Genomic DNA, 21,655 nt, shown 5'->3' with positions numbered 1-21,655 from the left:
TCTAAAATACACTAAATTTATTTTGTATATATTAAAAAAGGCAGACCCAGCTAAAATGGTTATAAAGTTTTACCTTAGACACTCGTCATTATCTTCCTCAACTGAGACCACCCCATTGCAAACATCATCAGTGGAATGGCTAGGTTTAAGTTCAGATCCCTCAAACCCACGTTCTGCTTCCCTCCTTTTCTTCTTCCCAAACAGACGCCGGAATGGTTGGAATTTGCTCTGCCGTCCCCGCTCTGGTACAAATGGGGTCAGTAGGGGCAAAGAAAAGTGATAAATAGACGTTAAGTAGCAATAACCATACAGTTTAATTTAGTAGTACAAAAATGTGAGCATTTTTAATTGATGATTGTGAAATTGAGGACCAGAATAAATCAGAATCCTCTGGAATCAGGTTACACTGGGGGTAAGACCTTGTCCTGAGACATGCTTTTATAACTATGGTCACCAGATGTCCTGTTTAAACATTGGGAATGTCGAGGTCCTATAAAGCCAATTGATCATAAAAAGGCATCACAGAAAAAAGAGGCGAACAATTAGAAGCCATCTGCTAAAGAAGCAATTTTATATAAAGCTATTGTCAGTAATATAGAGTTGTTACACTGCTTTGAGAAGAGAGGAGCTTACATGCTTTACTGAAAAAAATTTAGGTCTACTTATCATGTATTTACAATTATGAAAAGAAGATAGCAATCCAGCCACTCAAATGTGTGCGAGATGTGACTTGAACAAATTTTTATGCATCTGGTTGTTCAAGCTACATACTATACATCAACTTTACTCCTCTTACACATTTTAATGTCAATGTGAGCCCTGTAATCCACATGAGCAATCATGGATGATAGATGACTCAAATAATACTTCAGTCTACACGAATAAACAACTGTGCATCTTGTATATTGTGAAGATTTTAGTATCACAGGGGGATGTCGTAGGTTCCTCTAAATCTACTCTATAATTCCAGCTTCACTGGAGGTTTTTAAAAAGTGCTTGGATGGATATGTATTGTGGAAGGGGGTACACAAATAATCTGTAGGTTTTACTTAATGCTAAACAAGCTTCTTTCTTTCCCATCAGTTACTTCTGATAACATGCACACTGTGGATATAATCTGAGCTTCGTGACCAACAATCAAACACCAATTTTAAAAACAAATTCCTAATATGTATAAAATAACAATCCAAAACTATCGTAAAGGAAACATTTATAGAAATCTCAACCTACCAATTAAAGTGGAAATCTGCAGTTGCAAAGTGTCTCTGGCTTGACTGAAACATATGGTTCCCATGTAACGGCATTAAACCAATGATAAGGCAAGGGACCTTTGGTTTGTAAAGAGTGCTGTGGAGAGGCTCCACTTCCTGAGACTATAAGGTTATTAGGAATCATAAAAACTACGGAGATAAGAGAAGCTCAAAAACACGTTTACAAATAAAATTACATATAGAACATGTCAAATAAAATATTAACTATATACACTACTGATCAATAATTTGTGGCCTGTAAGATTTTTTTATGTTTTTGAAAGAAGTCTCACCAGGACTTTGTTTTTATTTAATCAAAGATTCATTAAAAACAGCAGTATTGTGATACATTATTGCAATTTTTAATAACTCTAAATAATCTATAAAATACAATTCATTCTGATGACAAAGATGAATTTTCACATGATTATTCAGAAATCATTCTAATGTCCTAATTTGGTTCTCAAGGAACAGTTCTTTTATTAAATGGTGAAAACGTTGTGGTACTTATGTTTTTTTTTTTTTTTTTTTTTTTTTTTTTTTTATGAATAGGAAAGTTTACAAAGATCAGCATTTATATGAAATAGAAATCTTCTGTAACATTATAATATGCGTATGAGTGAATACGCATGCAAGCCTGCAAGTTCTTTTCTGGTCCCTCTGAAGGCATTATAAGTACACCATAAGCACAACACCAGCCAAAAGCAAAACATCTCTGTATTTTTTTGTGTGTATGAAGGTTCAAGACTGTGTGTGACTGACTCTCTGTTGTAGGAGCTCCGAGTGAACTGGCTGGGGTGACAGGGCCACTCTACACCTCAGAGTAGATAAATACTAACAGCAAGAGATCAGTGTGGATCTGTTACAGGCTAAAAGTGGAAAGTAGTGTGGAGTTACACAGTAAGTAAGTGTTGCTGCTCAAAACACAATGGCGCAATAATAAGGAAAGTAAGACATATTTGGTACCTGGCGTCAGTGACTGCTTCTGTTGTTGTTCTGATGCGAGTTCCTGAAGTTATTACTGTTCCAGGGTGTACCGTTTACGAGCGTATATGACTATGATTTTATGATTTCTCATATTTTGTCTCGTCATTTCCCTCTCAAAGCCATGTCCAAGTCACAGTCTGTTCCCAGCTGCTATTACTCCATTTCTCTGCCCCACAATGCAGTGCTGCAGGCATCCTCAATCACTGAGGCATATGATGTGAGTGGACACCACTCAGCCAGAGAAACAGCCCTCAGTGTGTCTCCCTTGTACTCCTTCATACTACAACCACTATACACTCAACCACAGCCTACCTGCTCCTATGAGTATAAGTATTGCTAAATAATTTCACTCAGACCTGTCTGTTCCCCTCACTTCTTTACAAAAGTTAAAACACACACCCGTCCCACTTGACAACATAACAATACTCAACCTTGCTCCTTGCACTCTTGTCGTACAATGTTCCTCATTTGGCACAGCAAAGCAAGTAACTTGATTTTTTTTTTTGTCCCAACTGAACCAGACTGTTTCCCTCACACTCCAAATGTCAGTATTAGTACATGATTCATTTATATATTTATCATAACAGCATAACTGGCACTGTTCCTTTTGTCAGCAGTGTCCTTGATTGCCCAACACATGGATCTACATCTGTAACAACATTAAGAAACAAGCTCAAACTAAAGCATGCCACACTTCAACTGTACTGAGGAAGCATGAATTAAGTCACACGTGAGAAATATTTATGTTAATAAGTTAGATGAGGTTATAAAGTTTGAGGGCACAAGATTCACTCGAAAAGGTGTGTAAACCCTGGACAGCAACAATAATACATGATTAATTCATATTTAAAGGAATAATTCACACAGAAATGAAAATCATTTACTCAGTCTCACGTCGTTTCAAATCTGTACCACTCTCATTGTTCCCAGGAACAAAAAGGAGACATTTTGGAGAATGTGATGGTCACTCCGCTGCATGCAATTGCAGTGAATAAGGACCGGGGACAAAAAGTGAACAAAAGCACCATAATAGTGGTTCATGTGACTTCTGAAGCCAACAGATCAAAGTTTAAGATGGAAAATTTTGGCATTCAACTCTTACTGCATTGTAAGTGAATTAGCAATGTTTTGAAAGCTCTAGTCCAAATCTGGCTCAAGTTTTGAAGTATCTCACACAAATCAAATGAACCACTTTTGTGGTGGTTTTGCATCCTTTTTGAAGCTTGAAGTCTTCCCATCCTCTTTCACTGTAATGGCATGGAAAACAACTTCATGCAGACACAGCACACAATTCTTTTGTTTTTGTGCCCACACCACACAGTTCTTAAAGAGACAGCACTGATGTTTTGAGGCATTTAGTTACTGTCACTTTAAGCGCAGGCCATTTGCAAAGATCCTCACTCTGTTTTTGTTTACCTGGGCCTTCAGATACTGTTACCTCTACACACGCATCAAACTTAGCCTCCTTACTGTCCGTCGCCATGGTTACGACAGGCTTTGTCTGCAGTAGGGGTAGAGGCGGGATAACTGTGAACACAGAGGTATTTTCCTCACTGATGTGTCTGGTTTGTGTGTGCAAGTCTGAAAAGAAAATGGAAGGAGATGATTGCTTTTCCTTGGTGCTTCTGGGCCCTTTTTTCAAATGCTTAACCTCTGTTTTTTATTATTATCATAGTCTTTTTGTGCTTGTATACAGTCTAGTATGCTTTTATTCCCAGGTTAATTTTTTGCAATCGCTTGTTTGCAATCTCTTTGTCTTTTCTCAGAGGGAATTTGCTAAGAACTGAAGAATGAAATTCCTCATGTATGCATATCACAACCTATATTAAGAGGACTGCGTCTGAGTTATATGCACAGTTACAATGCTTTTTAGTTATAAATTAATAATGTATTGCTGCCATGATCTATAAAAACCTTGTGTACCTGACTTCTCTTCTTTAGCTGTGTTATATAATGTCATATCTATCTGTAATGCCTGCCATGTAAATATTCAATATCCATTTTATTAAGTTTTTTTTCTTCAGTACCCTACAAATGGGCTAATACAATCATCTGGTCAGTACTGCAAAATAAATCCCTTCAGGATAGCATAAGACAACCCTCCTGTCAACCTTGCTTCTGTTTCTTTTATAATGATCAGCTGACTTTATGAACAATGTGTTAATGTTCTAATTTATATACAGTTCTAATATAGATAGAAAAGTGTCAGGGTCTTGGCAAGGAGGAACTCAAGTGCAGACAGGGAATCACAAAACAAGGGGTTTATTTACAAAAAGGGGAAAATAAAAACCCACGAGGGGGAAAACAGGACTAGGGCAGATACAACAAATACTAAACAGGACTGATCAGACAAGGTAAACAAAGACTCAAAACTAGAGAACACTAACTACAAATAACACTCACGGTTATACAGGGACTTCAGAGGTACAATCACAAGTGTAGAACACATAAGTAGTACACAAGTAACACAATGAACCGACGCAAGACAGAGCACACTAGGAGATCTAAATAGGGGTACTAATCAAGACACGACAGGTGTTACAGATAGGACAATCAAGACACGACTAGGTTAACAAGGGGGGCGGGGCAAGGGAACGAGACAACACAAGCACATGGCCCAGAGACAAGGCCATGCGCTTGTACACAAAACATGGGTCTGTCATGATCCTGCCTCAAGACTAGGAAAAATCAAGGACACGAGGGCAGAATCATGACAGAACCCCTCCCTTAAGGAGCGGCTTCCAGACGCTCCTCAAGGGAACATCAAACACGGGACACGACTGACATGACAGACTGGGACACAGACACAAACCAACAGGACATGACAAATAACAACAAAGGCAAACATGAGTACACAACGGCAGGGTTGGGGTGACAAATCAAAAAAAACAAACAGGGAAGGGGAGGGGGCGGGACCACAAAGTTCATGGGGGACAGACCAGGGCGGGTGGGAGGGGTAGGAATCCTAGGAGGACAGGACGAAGGCTGACGACGGGGGGTACGGGCAGGTCTGGGTGGTGAGGGACGGGGAGGGGTCTCGGGACAACTGACAGGGGACATGACAGGACCAGACAAGGGACGCGGGACAACACTTACGGGACGCGGGGAGACGACATCTACTGGACACGGGGGGACCACAGGACACGGGGCCACATCAACAGGACACGGGGAGACAACAGCTGGACACGGGGAGACAACGGCTGGACACGGGGAGACAACGGCTGGACACGGGGAGACAACATCTACTGGACACGGGGGGACAACATCTACTGGACACGGGGGGACCACAGGACACGGGGGGACATTAACGGGACACGGGGCCACATCAACAGGACACGGGGCCACATCAACAGGACACGGGGAGACAACGGCTGGACATTTGGGACTTCTGGGGACAGGGTCAGGGGACAAGACAGGACTGACGGGGATTTCTAAAATTTGGACAAGACGGGACAAATAATCAGAAAATGCTTTAGCAGCTAGGACAATAGGCAGCTCCTTATGGGATGAAACCGACTGTACAAGAGTCTTTGCTGCAGAGTCGGCCGCGGCTCTCTCCTCCGCTCTCACGACTGCAGCTCTCTTCTTTGCCGGCTCGGGCACGCTCACTGTTGCTGGCTCGGGCACGCTCACCGCTGCTGGCTCGGGCAAGCCCACCGCTGCTGGCTCGGGCACGCCCACCGCTGCTGGCTCGGGCACGCCAGCTCTCTCCGCTGCTGGCACGGGCACGCCAGCGCTCACCGCTGCTGGCACGGGTACGCCAGCTCTCTCCGCTGCTGGCACGGGCACGCCAGCGCTCACCGCTGCTGGCACGGGCACGCCAGCTCTCTCCGCTGCTGGCACGGGCACGCCAGCTCTCTCCGCTGCTGGCACGGGCACGCCAGCTCTCTCCGCTGCTGGCACGGGCACGCCAGCGCTCACCGCTGCTGGCTCAGGCACGCTCACCGCTGCTGACTCGGGAGGAGACAGGGTCACAGGACCGGCAGGCCCCTTCTTCTTCCTCTTCCTCCTCGGGCGCGGTGCAGAGGCTACAGCTGGGTCAGAGGCGGGTTGGGGGAGTTTGGTCTCGGACAGGGCAGACTCGGACGCCGAAGACTCTGAAGCCGACTCCCATGAAAACCGTCTCCCTCGTTTCATGGGGAGACTGCTGGCTGAGGAGGGCACCTCAGGACTCTGGGAGGGGCTTGCCTGACCCCCCAGGGTTGCCACGGCCAGGACACGACCCTCCGGGATCGCCGGCAGCTGGGTAGGTGGGGACCTCTGGGGCTCCTCCTCTCGCCCGCTCACTCCGGAACGACCTCCCCTGGTCCCCCGGAACACCACAAGGCGAGAGCCCTCAAAACAATCTCGCTGGCTGGCTGATGCCATCCAGCATTGCCTCCTGTCTGCTGAGTTCCTTGGTGGTCGGTTCATTCTGTCAAGGTTTTGGTAAGGGAGGAACTCAGGTGCAGACAGGAAGTGACTAAACACAGGATTTATTTAACAAAAAAGGGAAAACAAAAACCCACGAGGGGGAAAACACTGACTAGGGAAATACAAAATAACTGAACAGGACTGAGTTAACGAGGTAAACAAAGACTCAAAACTAGAGAACACTAACTACAAATAACACTCACGGTTATACAGGGACTTCAGAGGTACAATCACAAGTGTAGAACACATAAGTAGTACACAAGTAACACAATGAACCGACGCAAGACAGAGCACACTAGGAGATCTAAATAGGGGTACTAATCAAGACACGACAGGTGTTACAGATAGGACAATCAAGACACGACTAGGTTAACAAGGGGGGCGGGGCAAGGGAACGAGACAACACAAGCACATGGCCCAGAGACAAGTCCATGCGCTTGTACACAAAACATGGGTCTGTCATGATCCTGCCTCAAGACTAGGAAAAATCAAGGACACGAGGGCAGAATCATGACAGAAAAGAAAGTCATGTGCTAAAAAAAGGTTAGTGCACTTTACTTGCAGAAGTAGTGCTGAAGTCCAACTAAACTATTGCAAGTACACTTTAGGTAGACTATAAATATCTTGCATTTGAAGACCGATATTATTCAAAGATCATGATACTCATCAATAGTAACAATTAAGGACATTTTAGGTTTAATATTTAAAAATACTCTAAATAAAGGTTAGTTATACATTTTCTACAAGTAAGTCTTGAGCGATATGTCATATATACTATACTTAGTATAAAATAAATGTATTTTACTAGTGTCTCCATACAGACAATCATAATTTATTGTCTTTTTACAGACAGGTTGTGGCATTGTTATTGTTCACTAAAAGTAAAATTTAAAACTGTGTATAAATGTAAATGAAAATGTAAAAAAAAATCAAATTAAACTTGCATTGAGTTTTGAGGTGAAGTACTAAAATGACTGAACTGAAATAAAAAATATATACAGTATATTGCATATAGGTACAGTAGAGTGCATTATGACATCAGATATGTGCTTGCTCAGCAGTCAAAATGAATGGCTAAAGAAGCACTTTTTCTACCATCTGATGTTAATGGAACCCCCATACAATTTGCTGCAAAACAGCATATTAAGCAAAAATGTGAATTGTTTTGTTAACAGATTACCACAGAATCCATTCAAATTCTCATGCATATTATCATTTTGATTAGTCAGTCTTAATTAAGCACTAAAGTTCCCCAACTGAGGTTTTATTGTTCCATATTGCTGCTCTGATTTTTACATGTGTTCATTCAGAATGCCAGGACACAAAATGCCAAGATTTCAAAATGTCGTTGGTTATCAAAATAAATTCCCTCAAAACCTGCTTTCCTTTTGGCAAACAAAAACCTTTTGAAAAAAAAAAACTGTTAAACACAGCAAACTGTAAATGATTACAGTCTTACATCATCCTTATGTGGAATTGCGTTGTTTCTCTTTGTATGAGAAGACAGTGTCATTAAACGGCTCACAGGGTCATTCTGAAAGTCTGTCTGTCTGAGCAGTCTCAGCTGTGACAAAAAAAAAAAGCTTGTCTGTTTTTGATTCTGGTCCAGATGTGTTTGTGCACATGCATCTGAGACTGCGACACAAGTGTGCACATGGTCAAAACTGTGTGCGTGTTTGTCAAGTCATGTGAGCATAATAGAAGCTCCAGACAAAATAATGATATTGGGGGGGGGGGGGTTATTATGCATTAAACTGATCAAAAGTGAAAGTAAATCAGCACAAAATCAGCATATTAGAATTATTTCTGAAGGATCATGTGAGTAATGAAAAATTCAGCCTTGCCATCACAAGGATAAATGATATATTCAAATATTTAACAGTTATTTAAATTGTAAAAATATATAGTATTTTTTCTGTATACTGGATCAAATAAATGCAGCCTTGGCGAGAGATTTCATGTTTCGAAAAAAAAACAAGTATTTGAACAGTGGTGTAAATAAAGTTTTTGATATAGCTTTACGGAGAAAACCTTGCCTGAATGGAGACTTTCAAGATGGTACTTTCAAAGAATTTGCAATAATTAAGCAAATCTTTCCACAGAAGAGACATAGAGTATTTGAAACATAATATACATTGTTTGCTTTGTGGCCTAGAGGCAACATAAATGCATTGACACAGGAATCACAATTTTACAACATTGTTCATGCTAATTTTTTAGCATAATGTTGCCTTCTGTGTTGATTCTCATGTAGAGCTGATAGAACACAACATGTGTGGTTATTGCTATGACAACAGCAACATTTAGGGTGGTTCTGATGTAAAATCTCATCTACACAGAATGAAAGGCTTAGCAGAGCTGCTTCAGATAATATAAAATAAAGATCAGAGCAGGCATTTTTGAATAAAGACAGGCTATATAGCTGTGATTATAGCCTAAATACAAAACAGGACTTGAAGCTGTCAGTAATGCCTGTACATTAAGCAAATCACATGTAATCCATTAAGTATCAGGGGTGAAATGTTCTTGTTTTGCACGGAGGGCCGTAATATTATTATGATAGCAAGCTATAGCTTCACTTACAATGGAACGGCTTGAAGGAACAGCTAGAAATCACTGAAGCAAAATGGGATGGCTGACTGCACAGTGCATAGCAAAGCTTGTCTAGCTGCCTGTGCTTACTGAGCACAAAAGCACACTTTTACCTAGTTTAGCCGCGCAGCTGGAAAGAGCTGCACACCACTGAAGGAAAACCTTAGGGAACATGGATTCAACCTTCTGCACCTTGATTTACAAAGCTCTGTTGCTGCTCCTTGGTGCTTTAGGGAAAAATATAACAAAACCATTGAATCACAGCTTATAGAGCTCTATTAAATATAGTAATAATAGCATGCCATATCTTAAAAGTCTTTAATGAAGTATGAAGGCTAATAAATCTAATTGTGTTGGTTGTGGATGAATGATGGCTATGGAGATCAGATGAACACAGATATTTCAACAATAGCCCATAAGACCTCAGTGGTATCAGGGGTGCGTTTCAAAGATTGACTCCAGCATTGTGAACCAGGCAATTCTGATCCAAACATTACTCTCATAAACCGAACCCTGTGTAGCTTACAGTAATACAAGTAGGAACCGGGGCTAGTTGTCACACTTTTTACTTAATTGTAAGTTGATTTAAAGTCAATTTCTGTATACCCACCTTGAAAAATATTACCCAAGAAAAACATATAGCTGTGCTTTGTGGGTAAAGTTGTCACATTCCGAAATTTTATATATGTAAAATGTATGTAGCTATCATTTTATTAATGTAAAATATTTTAGTATATATTTATATATTATAACATTTAAAAAAAAACTTGCCCCAACATATCATTTCTGAATACAGTATAAAAATGTCTAAAACATAGTTCAACATTTTTTAGATTGAAGAGTTTGAATCCAACAAAACAAACAAGCTTTAGTAATTGTAAAAACCTAGTTAATGAGAAATACAGCGTGGCCCAAAGTGACAACGAGTTCCAGTCGCCCTTATAATATAACATATATATTAAGTATATAATATGGCAAATAATGATTTGAAACACTACATTAACATTACACCACTTCAGTAGCCTCCTGATCCGCAATAGACATTTTATGCAACTACTTTGACTCTGTACTCAGTCTGCAGTCACAGACATGAGCAAGCTCTTTAGTCAGCCATTCTCTCTTTTTCCAAGTCATTTATCTAGGATTGAAAAAAAAAACCTGCAGAAGGTTGGTTGTGTGAATCTGCAAGGTGCTAGTCTAGGCTTGAAAAACCATGATTCTGTAATGCATAAAGGTAGAAGGTAGAATTTCCTTTTGGTCTAAATTATTAGTTTAGTAATGTTTTTGAAATAAGTCTATTATGTTCATCAAGGTGGCATTTATTTAATCAAAAACAGTAATATTGGGAAAAATTATTACAATTTAAAACTGTTGTCTATTTTAATATGAATTTAATTTATTGTGTTAGCTTAGCTGAATTACTACAGTCTTTACTGAAACACAAACCTTCAGAAATCATTCTAATATGATGATTTGCTTTGACATTTATTATTATTAATGATGTTGAAAACAGTTGTTACTTACATGTGATACCATTTTTGAAGATACTTTAATAAACAGAAAGTTCAGAAGAATAGCATTTGTTTGAAATCTTTCAACATTATAAATGTTTTTACTGTCCGTTTGATCAATACAAATGCCTCCTTGGTGAAAAAAGGATTTTTCTTTAAAAAAAATCAGTTTTAAATACCAAATATAAAGATAAAAGGAAAATATATATATAATTAATAATTAATGGCAAGAATTTGAGTAATCATGTGATACATGTATACCTACACACACAATTATGGTGCATTTCATGAACTTGGCCACTAACTATTAAAATAAAATTGTATTTAAAAAGTTATACACAAAAAGCTCACATTTATACGCATGTATTATATATTACACCAAAATAAACAAAAAGCTATGGGCCTTGGTTCTAACACACTGTTATCATTGAATGTGCATATATTTATTTTCATTACAATGCATACAGTAAGACAGACACAATGAGCCTTTGAGGATGTGAGGCTGGCGAGCAATAATGGCAGTTTCATGAACAGAGGCTTATTGTGTTTAAAGCTATCATGCCACATGCATTACGCAAAAAAAACAACACTTTATCGCATATATGGTCGAAGGTGTACGCAAGAATAAAGGCTTACCTGGTTGTCGATTTATCTGGGTAAGCGGCTAGAATGAATGCGTCTATGAATTTGTGGCTGTTCCACTTGCCTGCTGTTACTGTGGAGCTACGCCATTACCTAGAGTCAGGTGTCACATTGCACAGGTGCACAGAGAACTCAAGAATGCTTATAGCTGTGTGTGTTGTAGAGCGAACATGAGGTCTAATATATCTGTGATGAATGATAAATTCACAAACATCTCCATTATGGAATAGTGTGAAAAATCATGGTATGCATATTCAGACCACCATAAAACTCTAACAATATATTTTTTGTTTGTTCCTTGTGGGATTTTTGTTTGCATGTGAGAGCTTAGTGGCCTATGCCCGAGATGTGTTTATGTGACTGAAAACAATCCTAGAATGTGTCTGAGAGACGAGAAAGTGGGTGATGATGGTGAGGTTCATACTGCTGTCTCTGTTGCTGCTCACAGAATGACACTTTGTTCACTGGCCAGCTTACCAAGGGCAGCAAGAACAGACATGCATTGATCATTTCAAACTGGCCAGCACTCACAAAGACTGTGACTGTAAGCTTGTTTGTCAGCGTATGTGAGAATGCGTGTGGGTATTGTGTTGAAACAATTTCGAAGAACAAGGGCCTCCATTAACTGAATAAAGACATGTGGTGATCAATAGTGGCAGAAACTGCTACCTGTCTCCAGTGTCACAAATCAACTATTATTAAAGTCTTAGTTCGCCCAAAAATGAAAATTACTCCATAAATTACTCACCCTCAAGTCATCCTAGGTGCATATGACTTTCTTCTTTCAGACGAATCCAGTCTGAGTTATACAAAAAATTGTCTCTAATCTTTCAAGCTGTTTAATGGAACTTGGCAGGTGTTGCAGTGCATCAGTCCAAAAGAAGTTAAATAAAAAGCACCCATCCAAAAAAAAAAATGTCTCTTAGTGGTGAACAATGTCCTCCTGTAGTGAATTGATGTGTTTTTGTAGGTGCTGTAAATCTGACCGACAGGACTCCGCACTGCAGCACGAAAACAAACATGGTGGCGCCCATCTCAAATTACAGATCATGATCAAGATCATTAAGAAAGGGTTTTAAATGATAAAACACACTAATTTACACATATTTATGAATCGGAATATCAGATTGTTGATGTCATGGTATGCAAGTTTGTGAATATTTTAAATAAAAAAGGATAAACTAAATAAAAGCGATCCATCTGTCATGCAGTGTTATCGTAGACACAGGGTGTCATGTGACAAGTCTGATGCATCGCCATGCATACAGTAAGGAGAATTCTAAAATAACGGTCGCCTTAAAAAAACTCACTCTGGGGGAACCGCTAGAATATTTTCAACCCCCCACTGAAAAGGTTAAAGCCATGTGAGGCACTTTTTTTTATGGATGGGGCGCTTTTTATTTAGCTTATTTTGGACTGATGCACTGCTACACCCGAGTGCCATTAAACAGCATGAAAGATCAAAGACAATTTTTAAAATAACTCTGATGGGATTCGTCTGAAAGAAGAAAGTCATACACAGCTAGGATGACATGAGGTTGAGTAATTTATGAGCAATTTGAGGGGTGGGGGTGAACTAACCCCTTAAGGAGCAATTTGAAGTAGACATGGCTTTATTTTATAACCATATGAAACATGGCACATTCGATGCATTTTCAGTTGAATCTATTACTTAATTTACGATTCTCAATCAGAACATGGCTGTTACTTCTAAAGTTTTAATTCAACATCAAATACAAAAGGAAGGGCTTTACATAATGCATTTTGTCATTACATTATAGGTTATTATATAAAAAAAGTAGTAAATCCATTTTAGTTTAGTCTGCATTGAAGAATGCGTTCTAGTTTATATTATGTGTCTTTCCTAAGTAGCACCTACTTGTGTTCAAAAAAATAATTCTGTCATTAATTACTCACCCTCCATGTCATTCCTAAACCCATGCGCCTTGTTCATCACTTTGGAACCACAAATTAAGTTAATTTTGATCAAATTCGAGAGCTTTCTGATCCTGCGTTGACAGCAACGTAACTACCACATTTAAGGCCAAAAAGTTAAGAACCTGTTATAATATTCAATTTGGCATCACTGGGTTTAACCTTAATTGTATTAAGCTACAAGAATAGTTTTCGTGTGCAAAACCCCCCCCCCCCCCACAAAAATATCAACTTTACTGTCAGTCTTCAACACACATTCAGGACAATACTGATTTGGGTGAAGTATCTCTGTAAAGTGGGATACAGGTAAGTTTTTATGGTAGGGTTAGGTCTAGAAGTGGGTTATGGGTTAGAGAAATTAATTATAAATGTAGTTACATGCAATAAGTGCATTTTATCAAATTATTAATTTCAGTGTTAAAACAGTATTGAAAGGTAGTTAATACGAAGTAGGACCTGCTTAATTATAATTAAGTTAGTTCTGGTTCTCAAAATCTGACTGGTCTAGAGGTGCTTCTAAAAATGGATATAAACAGGGACTTTTCACAGTTTGTATTATTCCGTTTGATGATCCAGACTGACTTTGCATCAGTAGTGGGGTTAGGTTAAAGGTTAGGTGAATCTTTCTGTCCCACCAATAGGTGACTAAGTTTGTATTAATCATTCACTTAACCTGTTCATTCAACAATGCTAATTCATTTTGGAGTAATCCTTTACTGTTTTTACAAGTTATGCCTAGTTCATTTTAGCACCGATTTTAAGTTTAGCAAAATCGGCAAGTTAACAAATGCCCGAAATCGAAGATCAAAGATGCAATCTTAGAGAATTGCTCATGAAATATTTGTTATGCTAAATAACTGGACCTGTCCGCAATTCAAAATCCTGCTGTGTATGAGAAAAATACATAGCGGGTGACCTACTGATGATGAGAGGGCAAGATACAGGGCAGTGGGAAGTTCGGGGAGGAGTTATATGAAATTTCACACCTTGCCTGCCCCTCGTGTTGTTCCCAGTTGAAATTCACTGTTCAGTATTACTTACGTAAATGTCCCTTGTTACTGGAAATTAATTAAAGATCTTATAGGATAAAATGCCCTCTCAAAGGACAAGAACACTTAGCATAAACGGTTACAAATTTCATTTCTGCTGTCCTCAGTGCTACTGACAGGCATGTTTACTCATTGTTAATATGATAAACTATATTTACTAATAGACTATGAACATGCAATGCATTGCAAAAGTATTTAGACCCTAATAATCAGATAAGCTGATGTGTGCGGTTTACTTGATGTGAATCAATTCTCCTGTCTTATTTTAATGTGGAGAGACATCTGTTAGTAAACTTCTTGCAAACTAGCTTGCTAGACAAACCTTCTTAGTCCAACATGTCAGTGTGTGGCTTAACCAATGGTATGAGTTTGGAGCAGAAGTTTTGGGTTGAATTGATAGATGGGGGCAGGAAGAAATGTATAGTATTCATTTGGAAACAGTCATTATTGCATCAGCGGTGTGGGAATTGTACCCTTTCGCTTCTACTTTCAATTGTTAGTTTTCCGTTCTAAAAATAACTTCATTACCTTTATGGTGTGTCGAGATTCAGAATCACGTGCACTGGAAGGCTGAGTCTTTCTTAGATGTGTTAAACTTCAGAGACTGTAGTGACTCACTCTGGCAGTGAATATCAGCATTTAATAAAAACTCCCACAGAACAGACACAGAAGGAAATCATCGAGGAATCAGGTTCAATCTCAAAACATTACCTTTCAAGATCTGCAGAACAACAGGCCAAGACCAGCAGCCCACTCTAATAAAACACATGGCCTCCAGTGATCTCGAACTATAGAATATGAATCCACCGAGAACAACTATATGGTCTCAGTTTTAATTGATGTGTTGGAAATGTGATTTCCAGTCAGACGTTAATCATTTCTCAGCTTGACAGTACAGTGTGGTCACCTATCTATCTATCTATCTATCTATCTATAAACACTTAAAGATGTGACACATCACTGGTATTTCATAAGTATTTAAGCATAGTATTTCATAATTTCAGCAGTATGACAAAAATAGCAAAAACATTCATATAATTTCTCAGATGTATATATGTTTAGAATATAGAAAGAAAGCTGAATCCTGTTATTCAGTAAGAGACAATAATTACAAATGAAATATACTGACAAAACTATATTTTTTTATCTGGTAAGATATTGTCTGTACAACATGACATTGTGGTTTGGGTGAAATTAAAGAAGCTTTAATGTAGACATTATTGCAGCAGCTATTGTATGATAGTGCAGCTAAATGTCTTACTTACAGCATACATTATTGCTGATTAAAATGAGAGGAGGAATTGGGTTGAACCAGGTAATGTAATTACAGCGCGTTCCCCGACAGACACATATTTCCTAACTGTGTCCTGTCTCTCTATCAAATACACTCTCAATTTTTATTCAGAACAAACAAAAACAAAACCATCTGCATGACAGAGTATCGCAGAAAACCCATTACAATCTGACAAAGCTGGCTTTTGTTTTTGTCAATCTGTTTTTCTAACTCCGTTCTTGTGTGTAGAACTCAAAACCTTTTTGTCCAGAAAGTTGTGCAGTGTCATTGTTAACAGTGGTCTGTATTGATTCTGTTCAGCTACTGGAGATTTATGTCAATAGTTTTGTATGTGCATATCTCCTGGTCCCCCACACAAGTCTTGTATTTACCCTTGGTACATCTGGTTTGATTGAAATGAACTGGAGTGATTAATCTATTAGTGTGGTTGATTTGAATACGTGTAAACCCCGGTGTTCAAAAAACATGCAGACTTTTCAGGGGTTCTCATTCCATTTCCAAACAATCTTTGGTGCGGTTCAACTGATATGTGAATGCAACACTGATCAAAGACACTTAAATGAACCCAAAAACAAGCTGATGTCACAAGACACAACCCTGAGAAGTACAGAATGCTCAAGCATACCTATTTCTTCTTCTCACAGGGATTACCATTACAGTTCTGTACAGGCACTGGAACAGCCATCGATCTCCTCTCCTCACAGATCTCAGTGCAATGGAGGAATTCCTGCTGTTTGTGCTCTTTGTGAGTTATAAGCTGGTAAAAATACCACCATATGTACAGTACACATACGTGCATTTTTAGCCCAGCACACAGCATTGTTTTGAATGTCCACAAAATGCATGTCATAAAAGCCGTCCAATCAAATTGTGACCTTATCCTTTGTCTCTTTTGTTTTATATCTGGAAAGTTCTGTTAAAAACGAACTAGGTCTAAATTAATTGTTTTCTTTTTTTTGTCCAGAACAAAAAGAGCCAAAAGACCCTGCACAACAAGTGTAAAACACACCCTTAGTCAAAGCAGCATTCCTTCAGATTAATTATTAAATGATAATTCATAATTAATTATGAAATTATTCCAATAGATCTAGGCCTAATGGATCAATTCAATGATTAATTCTTAACAATATAAAAGTATAAGCATGTTAAATATGCAAAAACGGTGTAGTTTACACTAATAAGGACAGAAAACCAACTGCACTCTGAAGCTTTTAACCTCAACCGCATGTGAAACACTACTTGATCTGTCTAATTGACTGACCTACATGTCAGCAATGGTGTGTTCTAGTGTCTAGGCAACATTTGCCTGTTTTCATGCATTCAGTTGTATTGAATGAAGTGAATATCAGTTCACATGTAACACTTTTTACTTCATGTGATGTTTTCAAGTGTACATCTCTGCCTATGAAAGATAATTTTCTAATGATACCAAAGTGCAGATTGTGTTACCTTATATATATGAGGGCAATGTTAATCTATAAGGGCCTATTAAGACACTGTTTGACAGTGTCTATCGATGCCCATCTATTTTAATGCATGAAGCCAAAGGCAATATGAACTCCTCTAGGGATCAATGGATGACTGTACATTAGTATTGTCTATCTGTGTCGTACTACACTAGAGGGCAATGTTATACCACATAATGTTTTGGGGCCAGTGTCTGTCATGTCCAATCCGTGAGCATGTTAAAGTGGATTTAATTAGGTCATATTGTGGTGGAAAATAACATCCTATCAAGTCTAGCATGTTTAAGGCACACCCACTGTTGTCTAAAGTTGTGTAACCTTATTCAGATTATGCTGTGGGATCGTCTGTCACGCCAACAAAAGCACAGACACTCCAGTCAAACACACAAGGCCTTTCCCCTTCACTGGTCAACTTGTATTGACGCAGTACTTTTTATGGATTAATATTAATTGGCCTTTTCATGAATTATTTACAGTGGGAGGAAGCCTCGGGAGCAGTTTCTCTGGTTTCCTCTTGAATGCACAAATCTCCAGGGTGAATAGGAGGAACATGCCCCCAAACCGAGGTCAGCAGTGAAAACTTCTGAGGCTGTTTCCTGTCTTAAAAATGGACATTATAGCTTTCAAATGGCAGGCCCAAGAATGTAAAATTCAAAGAGGAGTAAGGTAGCTTGTGTGTCTAGCTGTAATTTGTTTATTTAAGGAACATTTCTTCTGGTTTCTTTATGCTGTTTTTCTGTGCTAATCCAGTGTGTTTTAATAATATGTTCCATTTTATTAAAATCAAATGTTAGATTTTTTTTTATTGAGGATTCATGACCTTTAAATCCATTTCGATTTAAATTATGATTTAATATCTTTACATTTTCATGAGGCAAAACAATTAGGTTTTTGTCCCTAAGTCAATTTTTGGTTGTCAACCACTGATAGAAGGTTTTCTTTACTCAATATGGGACTGAGTTGTGCATGTTCATTTCCCCCCACTTTTTTTTTTTTTTTTTTTTTACATTCTACCTTCATCTAACATTCATCAAGAGGTTTTTTTTTTTTATGCACTTAATGACATGGTTAAATGTAATCTTTGGCTAATCTGAATGAATATCAATTTTCTTGCTGTACATTAAAAAGTCTAAATTCACTTCAGTGTTTCGTTTGTTTTATTATTAACTTTATTTTTTATCGTTTTTTTTTATAGTTTAAATACTTCTTAGCTTATGATTTTGCCCATAAATCTGAATACCAGTACATCCCTCATCTTAAAAGCATGTGGTCCAAAAAAATTCAGATTGAAATTACTTAGATTAAATTTCATTTAATCAATTTATTCATTTAAAAAAAAACATAATTACAGCTGAATACCATCATATGTCGGTACATCTACTGAAAATCCATCCATCCATTCATAAGTTATGTATAAAACTGAGAAAAAAAAATCCTAACTTTATATAGTAAGTGTAAGGTTTCCGTGTATTTACTGATCAGTGAGCCTACAACAAGAGCAATGTTAGATACGCAATAAACAGCTCATGCATGGACACCACGCCAGGGTGTTTAGTGTGGACCCGACAGCAAACAAACAAAGAAACAAAACTGAAATTCAATTTACAGTTATGCATTACATCACCTTTACGTCATGATAAAATAATACAAATTAGGCCAGACACTGTCTATTAAAAATAGTCTTAGTACCAGTATTGACGCCTGCGCATCAGTGATGTATATTTGTCTTAAGTAGTCATCACTTCCTTTGTAGGAACGGGTAATGCTATCGACGGCATATTTTTCCACAAAAGCATGCATTGTGGCAGGTATGCATCGTGATAGAAAACGACACTAAAGCTCAGGGCACCATCAACTGCCTGCACCAGTTCCTATAAGCACAATATGTATGAATGACTGACGACTCCATAATTCAAATAGTCAGTGTCTTAGGACGTATCTAAGAAATCCACAGCATCAACTAATCAAAACGACTGTCATTCATAAATAAGCTAATAAAAGGCAACATATGGAGGGGGTGCAGATAGATGTGATGATGCAAACGTAACGACGGCGTTTTCTACACAATGACAGATCTTATATCATGCATTTCATAGCCAAATGCAGCCCAAGACATCTTCATGCCTCCCCAGCTGCACACACATCTGTGAAGGATGGGGGATTTTGGAAGATGGGCTATATGACAAGGTCAGTATCACCGACAAAGCTATGGAGTTCAAACAAATGTTTGATTGTCTCCTACCTCTCCAGCGTATGTGATGGCACGGCACGAGGATCAGTTCCTATATGCTTCCTTTATTGTGTCTCGCGGCACTCGATTATCTTCCATTCAAGTCGCAGCACGCGAACTGACCTCTTTGTGTATGTATGTGTGCGTGCGTGCGTGTGTGTGTGGATGTGTGTGTTGCTGATGCTGCGAGTGCTCGCCTCCTCCTCGCGACAGTTCCGTATGCATTCAGTGCGCGCGGAGGCGCTGCTTCTCACCCAGCTGCACGTGAAACACGAGGGTGTGGCAGAGGCCGTTCACAGAATAAAAACAGGGGGTTCTGCTCTAACATTTGTGTTTCTAAATATACGCCCTTTTAATTTAATGGATGCTGCACAAGCCTCTAAATGCAGGCCACAGTCTGGAAGAATTAGAGGTTGAATAATAAAAAATCGATCAACTGTTTCGATAGGCCATTACAGTAAAAATAGATTTTCTATTGCTTCATATTTTCTATTATTTATTATTTAGAGGCTTACAGGGATTATGTTCTGAATTCTCTTAAACAGCAAATATGTGACCTTGGATCACAAAACCAGTCACAAGGGTCAATTTTTTTAATTGAATAAATGGATTACTGAATAAATAAGCTTTCTATTGATGCATGATATGGTAGGATAGGACAATATTTGACTGAGATTCAACTATTTGAAAATTTGGAAACTGAGCATGCAAAATATATATAGAGAGACAGGGGCGTTGCACAAGATCCCGGGCCCCTAATGGGACTTGTTTTACCCCCAGTCCGACGCCCCTGTAGAGAGAGAGAGAGAGAGAGAGAGAGAGAGAGAGAGAGAAGAGAGAGAAAATCGCCAAGTTGTCCAAATTTCTATATTTACTGTAGGAAATTAACAAAATATATTTTTTGGAACACAATCTTTACTTAATATCTTTTTATGACATTATTAGAAATGAATAATGGCATGAAATAAAAATCGATAATTTTGACCCTCACAATGTATTTTTGGCTTGTCACATATTTTGGGTCACATATTTGTAACCACTTTTATATGTCTTTTCACTCCGTCTCCACTAGATGGCGCAGTTTCAATGATAAAAAATAGCCTTCTCCTCGGCGCCATTTTCAAACAGCTTTACTGCCACCGGAAGACCGTTCACCGCGGGGAGGGGAGGTTTCTCAAACAACGAACAGCAGAGAGACTTTGACCGTTAATAATTAATAATCTCAGCTGGGCTACAGACAGCCACTAGCCATTGAGAGCCTGTCATTGGTCGAGAAACTCTTCAGGTGAAAATGCTGTATTATTCATTCTGATCTAGACACCAATAAAGATTTTTGTCATCTAAAAACACAAATACATGATCCTTGGATTGTGACAATTGCCACACTGGCCTAATAGAGCAAATACAAGTTCTGCCAAGAACATAGATGTCCATCATAACAGATACAAAAATGGCTGAACATGTTTATTTAACTAGTTTCTGGAAATAGTCTTCATGAAAATTAAACATGACATCCACTTTATAAATGTATGTAATATGTGAAACGTGATTTGACAGGAGCATAATCATTCTGTTTTTATTTGTATCTTAGTGACCTGGTCCACACCACAGAGAGTCTCAGGAATGCCAAGCTCGCTTAACGAAAGACGGAAAAAGAAAGTCGAAATGTTGATGCTGTTCTGGAGCCATATAAAGCTGAAAATGCCCGGCTAGTCAGAGAAAACAATGAACTGCATCTTGGGCTGTTGAAACTGAGAGGAGAAGGATCGGATCAGCAGGGGTATAGACTGAGTTTAATGCCTTAAATCCTGTTGCAAAAAAAAATTATCTAAAGGGAATGGTTATAAAAACACTTTTCCATTAAGAGAGCTGAAAGCATACATCAGGAAACTGGACCATGAAACTTCAGATCTGAAATTCCTCAATAATCAGTATGTGCACACAGTCCAGTCTCTTGTGCAGGACACTAAAGCTAAGACAGAGCGTATCCTACAGCTCCAGGAGAAGAACATGCAAGCTGTTGTTCAGACACCAGGTCGGTACATTTTATTTAACATTGCAGCTATGATATTCATCTGTGTCTGTTTATGTTACAGTTAGAGCAATTTATAGTCAATGACTAATTTAATTAGGAGGGAAGAAACGATCAATCCCATTCAACTCCTCCCACCCTCCAGTGGCTCCATCCCTTCATCTGAGGCACAATCAGACAATCTTTACAATGCTGACCTTCCTCAGGTGGCTGATGACAGGTGTGGGGAAAGAAACAAAATAGAATCAGGGTAA

The 21,655-nt window shown here is 38.7% G+C and overlaps 1 protein-coding gene and 1 pseudogene across 1 annotated transcript in view; one reads left to right on the top strand and one right to left on the bottom strand.

The window, feature by feature from the left end:
- The window catches only part of cracd (capping protein inhibiting regulator of actin dynamics), a 26,370-nt gene extending 6,745 nt beyond the window's left edge, over positions 1–19,625 (bottom strand). Inside the window, exons 1-2 of the mRNA XM_026291139.1 lie at positions 19,382–19,625; positions 74–242 (exon numbers count right to left, since the gene is read on the bottom strand). The gene's annotated coding sequence lies outside the window, so the exon portion shown is untranslated. The remainder of the gene's footprint in view (positions 1–73; positions 243–19,381) is intronic.
- LOC113037931 (centrosomal protein of 135 kDa-like) lies at positions 11,773–21,655 on the top strand (annotated as a pseudogene).

This window comes from Carassius auratus, chromosome 20 (genome assembly GCF_003368295.1).
Source record: "Carassius auratus strain Wakin chromosome 20, ASM336829v1, whole genome shotgun sequence".
NCBI classification, from domain to species: domain Eukaryota; kingdom Metazoa; phylum Chordata; class Actinopteri; order Cypriniformes; family Cyprinidae; genus Carassius; species Carassius auratus.
The sequence above is the reverse complement of the archived record's forward strand: the minus strand, read 5'-3'. Positions and strand labels throughout refer to the sequence as shown.